Raw genomic sequence first — 14,263 nt, forward strand, 5'->3', positions numbered from 1 at the left:
CACCCCCTAATGGAAGGTCTGGAAGTGTCCTAGGGCATCCCCAAAGAGCATTCCAGGCTGAGCCTTGGGGGAATCTCTAGGGCTTGGTGTCTGGGCCTGGGGGCTGTAGAGTGAGGCGTGGCTTTGGACTCCCCCCCTTGCCCATCAGGCACTGATCTGAGGAGCCTCTGCAGCCTCCCCGTGCACTGTCGCCGCAGAGCGAGGTGCCCCATTGTACATTTCCTCTGCGTGGACCCACCATCTTCCACATCTCCGTGTCACCCCCAACTCCCTAGCCCACTCACTTCCCACTCGTTATCCCAGGCCCTTGTGTTTGTAATGGGGCTCTTGCCATGGAAGCCCCGTCCTCCTTCCCGGGCTTGGGTCCATCCCTGTGGGTCCCCCTCTTGCTTGAGCCTCAGGGTCTCAGGTCAGCGTCCTCTTTCCTTCACAGCTGCAACCACCTGCCCTACCCTCACAGGCTCTCCTCCCTGCCTTCAGCAGTGGCCTCGGAGGGGTGCTCCGGCCGCCTGGCCAATCACCTCCTGGTCAGGCACGGAGGCCTGTCCATTTTAAATGCGTCCCTGCCAAGAACAGTGGGGTAACAGATCACATAAAAGATGTTCGAGAAATCTCAGAAATGACATGAAGCATTTGTCCCTGACCAAGCAGAAGTGTCGATGGCTGGGAGGGCCTCAGCCTCTGGTGGGTTCTTTGTGGCCCCCACTGCACTTTCATACCTCTTTGGGTTTTCTTGAGTCTCCTGAAGGTCAGCTGTGATCCAGTTTGTTCTGGGTATTGTATGTGCATTCACAGGCTGTAGGAAGTCAGGGAGAAATGATGGGGAGCCAGAATCAGCCAGCTGGAGCAACACAGGAAGACCCCATTGAAAGTGAGGCCACCACTCCAGATGGTGGGAGTTGAGAGAGCCTGAGATCAATGGGGGCCATGACAGATTCATGTACCAGTCCCTGGACCTCCCTGGCAGCCCCCAGGTCCCCCTCGGTCAGAGAAGACCAAGTAAAGGGTCTTATGCAACACTGGTACAGGAAGAGGGGGGCTTTCTAGGCAGGAACACCCACACTAAAGGACTTCAAAGGAAGCAGTCTCCTTTGGGACTGATCCTGCCTGTTAGTCTGGTTCATAAGCAAAGGTAATGGAATCCAAGCTGGGATATCTGGCTGCAAAGGTTTTGGGGATTACCATTTTTGTAAGGATCAGGTATTAATGTTTCTGAGGCTTGACCTCACTGCTGTTCTGGTTTCTGGGGAATACATAAACTTAGGAGGTTAGAGTAAATAAAGTTAAGGGGACGGGGGGCTAAGGGTTAGCCCCAAATTGCCACCAACGCAGAAACCTGTATGTGTGGCATTTGGGAGCCTAGCAGTACGGAAGGTGCAGGAATGATGGGGGGAGCTATGAGGTGCCCTTTCTAGCGGAATGGGCAGCCAAGAGAGTGGGAGAATTGCTTCCGAAGAGTCTGGGTTGGAGCCAGGAAGCGCTTTAGTCCTAAGCACTGTCCCTGGTTGAAGAGCTTGGAGGTACAGAGGCAGGGCCCTGTGTCAGGACTGTCCATGGGGCCAGGCCCCTCTGGATGGTGGCCCGGCCTTGCTTGAACTTGGTCTGGATGGCCAAAGACTCTTCGTTTACAGGGCACTTGCATTCTACCAGCCTCAACTTTTCAGGAAGAGAATATATGCAAGAACAGGGTTGGGGGTGGTTTGGGAATGGGCTGGGGCATTGGGCTCTTAATGGACTAGGGTGACATCAACTCCCATGGGGAACTGGCCAGTTTCCATGCCAAAAAAACCATCCAGGAGCAAGAGAGCAAACCCAGGAATGAAGCCCAGATAGAGAAGTGCCTCGGCATTACAGCTTAAGTTGGCATATGGGAGCATTCCAGTAGGTTCTAGAAAGAGCAAAAGAGGCAGTGGAAATCATCACCAGTGTCTGGTTCTATAGCAGTACGTGAGCTACAATCCCAGGAGCTAGCGAACTAGGTTTTAGTTCTGAAAGAAGGGTGTCTAACTCTCCCAGTCATATTCAGTATTATGTTGAGGGCCAGGCTGAGTGAGCTGGACTATGAAATTGTTGCTTAAGTGAGGTCCAGGTAGAAAAAGAAGGGGCAAAGCTGACCCTGCCTGCCCAGGGGATTTCTGGGAAGGAGAAGAAAGCAAGAGAAACCCCTCTCCCAGGGTTCAGCCACAGAGCATCTGGAGGAGAGCATTACTAACTAAGCATGGCCAAGACGAAAGGGTGTCCCACAGATACCTTTCATGGGACACCTTTCACGGGCAGGCTGAGGGGTCACTGAGTCTGAGTTTTCTTGAGCTGCCCTGGTTCCCATGTGCTTTAGGAAAGACCCAGAAGAAGCTGCCTATTCTGTTGGAGGCACCTGGTGGAGGGGTCACTCCAGCGCCAACACCATGCTGGACCACGTGGAGGCCACAGCTGGTGCAGAGTGTCAGCAGGAACACTGCTGGGGCCACAGAAGGAGCCACGTCCTTGCACCTGGGGTTGGGGGGCAAAGAGCCCCACCCTGAAGACCGGAGCAGGCCACATGTGGGGCTTGGGAGAAAGTCTCCATTATTGAATGTGACTGAACTTTAGACCAGATTGAGCATTTGGGCAGGTTTTTTTTTTTTTTTAAGCTATAGACCAAATGAAGAAATGTCATTTTCTCTGCCCAATTGTCGTGTTGGTTAAATGTTGCAGCCCTACCCCATCAGCCACCGTTGTTGTCAAGGGCGGTGGCCCTTCTGCCATCAGGAGGGGCTCCTTGGCTGCCAGCATCCCTGGTCCTTTCCAAGGTGTTCATAGGGTCATTAGTGTTGAGTCAGAGCAAACTGCTGATCCTGACTGATCCCACCTGTGGCCTTGGGCTGAGCCTCCTGTGTCCTGCAAGACCATTCTGGGCCCAAAGCCTACAACAGGGGCGCCGCACACACACCTGGGCTCGGATCCCAGGCAGGTGTGCCTGGCTGCCCCTCTCCGCACCGCCAGCCTCAAGGTCCAGATGATCCCTGGACAACGGAGTGCCTCCTTGGGGTCTCCTAATCCACCCTTCAAGAACAGGGGACAGGCCTGCAGGGCCAGGGGTTTCTGGCAGCCGCAACCAAGGTAGATAGGGGAGACAGACCAGAATTCGAGATCTGGCAGTATATTAGCCCTTCCTCCAGGGGCAAGGAGGGCTCAGGGGACCTCAGCTCAAGACGGAGGCTTGAAACACATATCACAGAAGCTTATAAGCCTGGGAACGTCCTGACTGGGCTTGTGGGCCAGGACTGTGCCTGGGGCAGGGTCTCCTGACCAGGGGTGAGGGTAAAGTGGCAGGGAAAGGAGGTGCCCTCAGGTCCCCAGGGGCAGCCGTGCCATCTGAGGAGGGCAGGAGGAGTCTCCCCCAGGATCTTGGCCAATGGCCCAGGCACAGCGCTCACATCCGCTGGGAGAGGAAGCATGGAGGTGGACAGCTGGGGTGGGGCCCCGGGCCATCAGGACCTTGTCTCTCTTTCTGCCATCCTTAGCGTGTCACCTCCACCCTCATGCTCACATGATGCTAATTAATGATCCTCCAGCCACCAGGCCCAGAGGAAAGGGACAAAAGGCCTGACGGGGCAGACTGGGCCCTTTTGGGCCTACCCCTTCGCTTACATCTCATCAGCCAGGACCACCTCCCAGGCCATCCCTGTGTGCAGTCACTGAGGATGGCCAGGGAGGAGGAAGGGCCTTGGGGTGCAGGCCAGCACCCCAATCAACTGCGTCCTGGCACAGCTGCCTGCCTATCTCCTCCTCCATCCCGCCAAAGGTCCTCATGTCGAGGGCAGGGTCCTGGCTTCCCCAGCCTTCCTGCTGGCCCCTGAAGAGTGGATTAAGATAAGGCAATTCAGCAAAAAACAAGATGGACGTGGCCTTTACCACCACAGAGCAGGCGGGAATGCGATAGGTATAGCTTGGGGACAGCGCGGCAGATCCGAAAGCACACAGAAGAGGCGTGATGCCCAGTCTAGATGGGGCAACAGGCAGGAGAGCTTCCAGGAGGGGGAGCTGTCCTGGCTGAAGCCTAAAGGATGGAAAGGAGCAAGTGAGGGGAAGGAATCCGAGAGGGAAGCAAAATGGCACAGCTAAGGAACAGGTAGGAATTCGGCCGGAGGGTCGGGGAAGAACCATGGCTGGAGCTGTAGGCCAGGGCACACGGGGCCACGCCGTGAGGAGTGAGCAGAGATGGGACCCCGTACGGGCTGGGGAGAGGTCTTGGCTGGCCAGTGGCACAGGGGACCAGGGCCAGTTAGGAGATGATGGCAGTTAGGCAGGCGGGGATGACAGGGGCTGATGCTCAGCGAGTGACTGAGATGGAGAGAGACTGCAGAGACAGACCATACAAGGCTTAAAGATCGCAAAGGGGTAGATGCAGCTGTCTGGAGAGAGAGTGACTCCTAGCCTGGGGACGCCAGGTGTGTGGCCGTGGCCTTCAGGGAGGGAGGGGACGCAAGAGAGGAGTGACTATAGGCAGAAGAGGCCACGTCCGTGTTGGAGAGGCTGGGTTCAAGCACATGGGAGAAGAGATGGAAGATGTGGGTGTCTGGTCTAGGAGCTCTGCAGAGTTCTGGCCTGAGACCCAGTGCTGCCCTGGCAGAGGCCAACCCCAGGGACAAAACCTTCTTGCCACTGGCCACCAGGGAAACAAGGAAAGGACAAGGGATGTACAAGTGGGTCTTTGCTTTCCTTTGGGCCACCATCCAGAGCACACACCCGGCCTTGGGTGGGTGCCTGGGAGAGTTCCCAGGGATCTCCCTCCCCCCTCCCACCCATCCCATCCCATCCTCTTGGCCTGCCTCCTGTCTTCTGGCACCCCAGGGGCCCGGCTCCCCCGTAGAGAGACTCAGATCTTAAGGTTCTGAGTGTAGCAGGGGGGAAGCACCTTTGGGCCCCTTAGATTGTTCCCAGGGGATGTGGAAGGGGCACAGCCCTGCCTCCATCAGAGTGGGCGTTGGTGCAGACCACACCATCCCGTGCAGGGACCTGTCACAGACACCTTCGCCTCTAGGTTGAGAGTGGGATCAGTTCCCCCGTTAGGAGTTCAGGAGAATCCAGAGAATTCTCAACTGGAGGCAGTGATCGGGGCTTCTGTCACCAGATGTGCCGCTGTGAGGCTGCCTGGGAAGTTCCGTCTTCCAGAAATGAGGAATCTTCGAGCTTTGGGGGAGCTGAGTAGGGCTTCTGGCATCCAGCGCCAGCGTGCCAGATGCCAAGTGGCGAGAAGGGTGTGATCAGCCAGCTCGGACCCCAGGTGTGGTTCAGCAGCACCTCGTGGCCTGTCCCAAGACACCTCTGCTGGCCTGTCCCAAGAGCATGTGAGCTACGGGGCATCCTTCATAAACCTCTTATCTCTCAAACCAACCCAAGGGGCTTTGGTGAAGGACCCCGCACAAGAACGGCACTGGGGGGAGGAAGAACCCCAGCTGACCCCACAGAGGAGGGGGCTTGATGAGGTGAGCCAGGAACAGATAGAGGTGGGAAAGGAGCCCAGGATGGCAAACAGGGTCCTGGGCCAAAGCTGGAAGACTTGAGGGGCCCCGGGAGGGGAGGGGCTGTTTTAAGTAGAATCAGGATGAGAATAGTCACTCACTCACTCATTCATTCACTCATTCATTCATTGAACAAATATTTTCGGGCCACAACCACGTGGCCCAGGCCTCGGGAATACATCTATGAACAAGACAGAAAAGCACCCACCTTCTGGAGCTGATGTTCCAGCCGAAAGGGTCGGGGAACAAACAAATGCCAAACAAATGAAGTCTGAGGGCTGTGGATGTGGGGCAAGACACAAACCCAAGAGCGGTACAAGCCACCCGGACTGGCCTGGGAGCAGCGTGGGGGAGCAGTCCCTTGGCGCCGGGGGTCCTTGGGAGGCTGGGTGAGATGACAGGCTTCAGCAGAGGCCCTGCATCTAGGGCCCTGTGTGTTACGATGGCAAAGACAAGAAAAATTCTTAGCATTTATTTAGTGCCTACTATATGCCCTCTCTTCACTGGTTGGCAGCCACAGCCTCTTTCCAACCCCACCCCCCAGCCCACTAAGTTCCCGGTCACTCCAAGTGAGACAGCTTGGTGGGCTCAAGGGACAGCCACTGATCATGCTCTTTGCCCAGAGAAAAAGCCTGTCTGTGCGAGGCCCGGGAACGGAGGCCCAGCCCTGGGGGCCTCCCCCTTTGACTGCCTCCCCCTTCGGACTGCCTTCTGAGCCCTGAGTGGTGGGAGAAGGTGGAGGCTTCATTTGCCAGGGAGGTGGGGGTGGGGGTGGGGAAAAGTCAGTGGGAGTCCGAGAGAGCCTGGGTGAAGTTCCACTGGAAGACAGGAGAGATTGAGCCTGAATGGGGGGTGGGGCAGGGGGAGACAGGACAGAGCTCCTGGGGAGACAGCCCCAGGGTTTGCAGGGCTGTGTGCTACCCTACCTTCTGGGGCTGCCCTCCATGTGTTTATGGCAAGGGCGCTTAGCCCGAGCTGGGCACCCAGCAGGTGACTCAGCAGCAGTGAGTGAATGGCAGCCCCATGCTTGGCAGCTCAGGGCCTCAGGCAAATACCTAACCTCTCTGGGCCTCAGCAACCTCTCCTGTAAAATGGGGCCACATGCCTCTCATAGGATCCCTGGGAGGCAAAAAATGTGATAAAGCATTTCCGATTCTAAGAAAGATGTCCAACACACGGCAAGTGCTCTCCACCCCAGCTCCATGCTCAGCTCACGCTCCTGGTCCCACCAAACTGCCAACCTCTCCCCAAATGGCCCCTGGTCCTTTGTGGCCTCTGCTTTGTATTCGTCGCAGTTCCGTGGATCTGAACCATGCTGGCCTTGGCTTCGGGTCACCTTGCCAGTCCCCTCTTCTCCATCAAAGCTTCTCCATCCTGCCCATCCTCGGGACTGCCCTGGGGGCGGGGCTGTGCACACCTGTGCTGTGGAAGCAAGTTCTCCAGCTCCACAGATGACCAGGTGAGAACGCCAAGTCCCGGCCCTGGAAGCGGGCTGCGTCTCGATGGCCGAGGAGGGAGGCCACAGTCGGCCCTGGTTCTCCAGCTTCCTTCACCCTGACATGCTTCTGAGCATCTCCGCAGGGACGGTGGGGCATGGCAGCTGGCAGCCGCTCTCGGGGATCCGGAGTCCTTCCACCGTCGCCGACATTGACCATCCTGCCGGGCAGGGCCGTCTTCCCTATGTGACAGACTGCTCTTGTCCTCCTCGTCCAGCCCGGCGCCTCGGATAGCAGCCTGCCGTTTAGGTGGAAGTGATGTGGTTGCACAATCCCACAGCCCTCCTTGGCAGCCAGGCGCGGCCCTGCGAATGGACACGCCACCAATGGCCATGTATGGATTTCAGGAAGCGCCTCAAAGGGACCAGCATGTTCCTCTACCCGCCCTTTCCTGCTGCCCCTGGCCGGAAGGTAGACAAATGATGGCTGCCATCTCTGACCACGAGATGGAGGCCACGTTGTGAGGATGGAAGAGCCAGCGGTTAACCGTGGCACCACCAAGAACCAGCCCTGGATTGCCTATGTGAAGGTGAGAGAGAAACATCGGTCTTCTTCGTCCCCCATCATTTCCATGCAGGCAAACCTGTTCCTGATACGCAGAACTGTACTTCCTCCCACCCCCTGTCCCTGCCTTTCCCCTCTCTCCACCAACACTGATGAAGCATCTACTGAGTGGAGGGCAGAGGAGGAATATGGAAGCTGCTAGAGGCGATTTAGAAAGTGTAGGATGCCAAGAAACGAGGCCCTGGAGGCTGCACAGAAAGAGGAGGACAGAGCCCGGGGAGGATGTCAGTGCAGGGGTGGTGGAAAGAACATTCTGGAAGAGCAGGGGCAACAGGAACTTCCTACCCACCCATGCCTACCTCAGCTCTCCCCTCGAGGGCCCATGCACTCCCTCACCTCCCCGCTGGCCAGTGAAGGCCCAGTGCCCCTTCCTGTTGCGGCAGTAGGTGGAGGGTGGAGGTGCTAGTCTGGTGAGAGAGGAGTTGAGTGAGGGCCTGAGGCTGGGGACAGAGAGGAAGTGTCTCCCCAGACCTACACGTTTTTCCCAAATCAAGACAACAGGTCTAGAGTTGACCACGGAGATCCCACCTCATTCCTGAGCCCCCGAAGTACCCACGTGGCTTGCTTCTTAAAAGTGGGCTTCCTCTGGGTCCCTGTTGAACTCGGTTCTGGAAACATCTACTAGTCCTGTGCACACTACATGTACACGGGGCCAAGTACTAAGAAGCCCCTGCACCCCAGCCCCCAGCGCACGCTGACCTGACAACCTGCCCCAAGACGGTCGTGTCCTGGTACATGGTTAACAACCAGTTCTCCGAGGGAAAAACGTCCTGTTTTGGAGTCTTTGCCGACTTCTGTGGCCTGAATCCTCCACCGTGGCCATTCCTAAGCTGTAAACATGAGGCGCCAGAGGGCGGAACCGGGATGGCCCTCGACTGGCCCTCAGGAGTGCCTGTAGCCCGCCACTATCGGGGCCTTCTCCTCACCTACCCTGGTGTCTTGGCTCTGAGCCCACAGGTTGCCTGGCCTGGGTTTGGACCCCTGAGCCTTCCCACCAGCCTGTACCTTGTCGCTGGCAGGTTGGCCTCTGCCGATGGGTAGAGAAGAATGAGGGGACAGTCAGCCACTAGAACATCGCCTTGCGGTGCTCACTTTCCTGGACTTCGGCGCCTGCCCTCCCATCCACCCCCCACCCTCCCACCCCTGCCAGGCCTTTTCCTTCCCTTCCATGCTTTTCCTTACCCTTAAGCTCTCCTCCCCCTCATCAGAAGGGACCATTCGCCCCCCTGACCCCCCGCATTGGGTGCTTGGGCCTCCTCCCAGCCCCAAAGAAGCCCAAAGCCCGCTCTCTAACCCCAGGCTCATAGGCCCCGCTCCCACACACGCTTTGGCAGCTGTCTCCTTCCCGGGCTCTCATCCTCTCAGTTCCGCTGCCTGGCTGCCAACCCCCTGCCTGTCCCAGAGGAGGCCTCCATAGACACTTGCTGCTTCAGGAAAGGGGAGGTTCTGTCAGCTCTCTGCTGGCTGCCACAAACGGCTGTCTTTGAGAAAGGGTGGCTCGTCCCCCTCAGCCTCCCTGCCTGGCTCTCCCATTCCAGCCCCAAGCCTTCTGGCATCATCTGCTCTACCTCCAGGCTACTCAGAGCCAGGCCCGCATCTGCCCTGGCAGCCTGGGGCACTGAGGCTTTATGAGCCCAGGGTAGGACACAGATCTGGGCCCCCCAGCCCCCAGGCTCCAAGGTGCCAACCCTGCAGGGGAGCTGCTTAATGACCTTGTGAGCAGTAATTACACCCCAGGGCCCGCTCTTAATAACCACGTATTCTCCCTGTCAATGTGCCTTAATTGAAAATGAGTAGGCGATACAAGTTGCTGTGAAGTTGGCTGGCAAGCCCTTAACGTGATATTAATTGTAGTAATTAGTAGTCACTTTGTGTTGGAGTCATCTATAAATAGGGGGTCCATTAGTTTAGCAAAAGAGCATGATTTAAAATGCAAATAAAAGCCCAATTAAACAGATAAATCTACTCATCTTTCCCAGCAAATTATCATCTTGGGGGGTGGGGGCAGCAGCCACTCTGAGGATGCGTTGGTCAGTTCAGGGGCTCTGGAGTCTTACACCGTGTGAATGGCCCATCTGGGACACTGTCCCTTTAAACAAGTGGGCTCGGGCTCCCTCAGGAGGCTGTCACTCTGGGGCCTTCCTACAGACTCTTTATAGGCAGGACCAGCCAGGCTCCCAAATTGCTCCTCCCCCATCTGCGATTGGTTTCCTCTGGCAACACAGGAGTACTTTTTAAAGGCACAGTAGCAGAGCACGCCTCTAGACCCTGGGAGGGGTCCCCTCTTTAAATGAAGCTCTTCACCATCCAGAGGGAACCCACAGATGCCATGTGTTATTCTGTGATCCTAAAGAGTTAAAAAAAAAAAAAACCAGACCCACAACATTGTTCTGGGGGTAGACAACTTACTTTCCACTTCCTACTCCCCTTCCACAAAAACACTTATGGAGGTTACTGGAATCACACACACACACACACACACACACACACACACACACGCAGTATTTCTCACAGGCTTTGGGTGAACATTGGAGATGGAAATGACTGGGCGTAGAAGGGGCTGGCTGGGGAGGTGTTAAGGCCAGAGGGACGACTGACTGATCAGTCTAGTTCAGCCTTCATTTGATTAGAGCTTCACAAGTTCTCAACACCTTCTCCCAGGCCTGTGTCTCCAATCTCACAACTAGGGAGGTGGTGAGATGTGTCTGGGCACGTGGGTCCTTCCCTCTAGGTCGGCGCAGCTGCCAGAGCCCGTGTTCAGAGCCCAGATCTGAGTTCTTTCCACCCCCCCCCATCTGCCTGCCACCACCTCCTCCAAGGACCCATCACTCCCTTATGGACGAGCAAGGCTGACTCTTTCACAGTATCTGCATTCTAATGAGTCAAAGCCATGAGATGAGGCAGCCAGGCCCAAGCCCCGGTGGGAATGGTCCATTCCAAGAGGGCTTTCCACCACTGTCCAAGAAATGAGGGGCATGAAGGCAGTTTGAGAGTATTATCCTTTATTTTATCTATTATCCTTTCTTTTATGACACAATGCTTGCAACAGGTGGTAGTACTTGTGATTTTTAATATCCTATTTAACAGCATAAAATGTTGGCAACCCTATGTGGATCTCAGAGACGTTTTAGAAAATTTGGCCAGGTATAAAATCCCAACTGTCTGGATGCCGCTGAGCTGAAAGCCTGAATAGGGACTTGAGGCCAGATGAGTCAGCTGCGTGGGGGGCGGGGAGAGGGAGAGAGAGCGAATGTGTGTGTGTATGGTGGGTGTGGGAGATGGTGAATAGGGACGTGTATCAGCGAAGATTTCCCTCTCTCTGATATAGCATAAGAAGACGGCTACCTCATGGATAAGGAACTGGAAGGAGGTCCAGGTGCAGGCCATCCCATCTCCCTACAGTACAGGTGAGGAAATTGAGCCCCAGGGAAGGAAAAAGACTGGGCCCAGCCACACGGTGAGTTAGTGGTCTAGACTCTGGCCAGTGCACGTCTCCTACGGTCCCCACCTGCCCCTTGTCCCTGTGTTGGCCCCTAAAGCCAGCTTGAGAGTAGATGTCATAGGAGACGCGGGGTCTGGCCTGGGTGGCTGGGGAAGCTCTGGTGCTTCTAAGGCAGGGACAGTTTGTTGACTCCCAGAAAACAGAAAACAGCCCTGTTGACAATCAGACCAGGGAGTTCCCAGAGGAACGAAGATCATGTTCAGAAGAGCACACAGACCAGGCCCCCACACCAGCCACTTCGAGTAACAGGGCTTCTCCACCAGTGACAGCTCTAGCCCTATGGAATGCTCCCACCTCTTAGACGTGAATGAAGAGCCCCTGCACTGAATCGCCCCACTTCTTGGCAGCATCTACCCCCAGACTGCCTCAGCTCCCAACCTCTCCTCAAATCACTCAGCACCAACCTGAACCCTCTAAGAGGTTTCTCACTCTCAGAACCTTCCTTTTGAGATTCTCAGGAGAGCCTGTAGGGTGTGTTCTCCTTTGACTGCAGCAAACTAAATGAACCTAACTTTTTTGATTACAGGTGTGTTCCTGGTGGCATTTGGTGGCTGGGTTTTGAACATCCAACAGAAAATGTGAACAGGCAGTGTGCCAAGCAATACGGTGGTGACGAAAAGCAACAGAATTCACAATTGTGTGGTAATAGATTGTTAACTAGACTTACCGTGGAGATCATTTTGTAATATATAACAACATCAATTTACACCTGAAGCTAGTAGGATATTGCATGTCAATTAGTCTTCAATTAAAAAAAAAAAAGAATTCACAACAGTGTGGTACCAGCTTAAGGGCAGATATATAATGTGATCCATGGAGTGGAACTGGGAGTCCAGAAATAAAATCATGTGTTCGTGGTCAACTGATTTTTAACAAGGGTGCCCAGACCACTCAAGGGGAAGAGAAGAGTCTTTTTAACAAATAATGGTAGGGGAACTAGATGGCCACATGCCCAAGAATAAAGTTGGATGCTTAACCTTACATAAAACTAATTTTTTCAAAAAGGCTCAAAGACCTACCTATAAGAACTAAAATTATAAGGGCGCCTTGGGCTCAGATCACGATCCCGGGGGTTCCAGGATCAAGCCTCAATTCGAGCTCCTTGCTAGCGGGGAAACTGCTTCTCCCACTGCCCCTCCTCCCTACTAGTGTTCTCTCTCTCTCTTCCCCTTCCCTCTGTCAAATCTTAAAAACAAACAAAACAAAAAAAAAACCCTAAAATTATAAAATTCTTGAAAGAAAACATAGAGATTAATCTTTATACCCTCAGACTTGGCAATGCATTCTTAGATATGACACCAAAAGCACAAACAACAAAAGGAAAAGGTAAATTGGACTTCATGAAAATTAAAACCTTGTGTGCTTCAGAGGATGCTATTAAGGAAGCAAAAAGACAACCCAAAGAGTAGAAAATATTTGCAAATCGGATATCTGATAAGGAGCTTGTATCTAGAATAAAGAACTCTTACAACTCAATAGTAAAAAGACGAATAACCCGATTTTTAAATGGGCAAAAGATCTGAATATATACTCCTCCGAGGGTGACCTACAAATGGCCAACAAACACAGGAAAAGATGCTTGACACCCTTAGTCATAAGGGAATGCAAATCAAACCCATGAGAGAAAGGGAACCTGGGGGCGCAGTGAGTTAAGTGCCTGACTTTTGGTTTCTGCTCAAGTTGTGATCTCAGGTTCACAATCTCAGGGCCATGAGATCGAGCCCCATATCAGGCTCTGCGCTCAGCGAGGCGTCTGCTTGAGTTTCTCTCACTCCCTCTGCCCCCACCTTGTGCAAACACATGCACACTCGCTCTCGAGTAAATCTTAAAAAAAAAACCCAAAAAACAATGAAATAGCACTTGACATAGGATGGCCATGACTAAAGGGATAGCAAATTTGGGGGAGAATATGGGGAGATCTGAACCCTCAAACTCTTCTGGTGGGCATGTAAAATGGTTCAGCCACATGGGAAAGGAGTCTGGCATAAGACGTTAGAGAGTTGCCGTATGACCCGGCCATTCCAACCTTAGTTATATACTCAAGAGAAATGAAAACATATGTCCCCACAAAAATGTGTACATAAATATGTATGTAGCGTTATTCAAAATGGCCAAAAGGTGGGAACAACCCAACTGCCTAACTGATGAATGAATGGATAAACAAAACATCATATATCCGTAAGATGGCATATTATTCAGCCATAAAGGGAATGAAGTGCTGTTCTTTTTTTTTTTTTTTAAGATTGTATTTATTTGACAGAGAGGGAACACAAGCAGCGGGTGGGGGAGAGGGAGAAGCCAGGTCCCAGCGGAGCAGGGAGCCCAATGCGGGGCTCGATCCCAGGACCCCGGGATCACGCCCTGAGCCGAAGGCAGACGCTTAACGACTGAGCCACCCAGGAGCCCCATGAAGTGCTGTTCTCTACTGTTACACATGGATGAAACTTGAAAACGTTACGCTAATAAGCAAAGGAACCCAACCACCAAAGACCGCCTATTACGTCATTCCATTTACATGAAATGTCCAGAATTGGCCAATCTCTAAAGACAAAGTAAATTAGTAGTTGCTCAGGGCCAAGTGGTTGCTTGGGTGGAGGGATTGGGGGGGTGAGTGGTAGCTAATGAGTATGACCTTCTTTTTTGAGGTGAGGAAAATGTTCTAAAATTGACTCCACAGTCCATGAGTCAATGAGGGTTGAACTTACCTGTGAGTATACTAATTCATTATACTACTGAATTGTATAATTTAACTGGGTGAATATATGGTATGTAAATTATATCTCAATAAAACTGCTTGAAAGAAAATAAACTCAGCCCTTCCCCATGGAGGCTCCTTCCTAGAGGAGAAGGTCTGCCTGAAACCAGTCACCTCACAAAGGTATAGCTTCCCCAACACACGAGCTGTCAGGGAAAAGCAAGGGACCCTGAGACGGCAAGGAGTGCTGCGGTGGCGGCAACCAGGTGTCCGTGAAGCCTGCTCTGGGGAAGTGACCCTTCAAAATATCTTTATTTTGCAGCTTTAGTGAGTAACATTTTATATATCCTAAAATCCACTCCTTTCAAAGGAACAATTCAATATTTAGTAAATCGACTGTGCTGTGTATCCATCATTATAATCCAGTTTTAGACCATTTTCATCACCCAGGAAGGTTCTTTAAATGCATATACAGTTCATATCTTTCCTGGCAACCACTAAT

At 53.5% G+C, this 14,263-nt stretch overlaps 1 long non-coding RNA gene across 1 annotated transcript; it reads left to right on the plus strand.

Annotated features, from left to right (window-relative positions):
- The first annotated feature begins 6,260 nt into the window (after window positions 1-6,260).
- Window positions 6,261-11,828, plus strand: LOC109488871. The gene is made up of 3 exons (XR_002141722.2): window positions 6,261-7,529; window positions 10,893-10,971; window positions 11,593-11,828. It is a non-coding gene; the product is annotated as an uncharacterized LOC109488871 (long non-coding RNA).
- The last annotated feature ends 2,435 nt before the right edge of the window (window positions 11,829-14,263 follow it).

Source organism: Ailuropoda melanoleuca, chromosome 5, assembly GCF_002007445.2.
Source record: "Ailuropoda melanoleuca isolate Jingjing chromosome 5, ASM200744v2, whole genome shotgun sequence".
NCBI classification, from domain to species: Eukaryota; Metazoa; Chordata; class Mammalia; order Carnivora; family Ursidae; genus Ailuropoda; species Ailuropoda melanoleuca.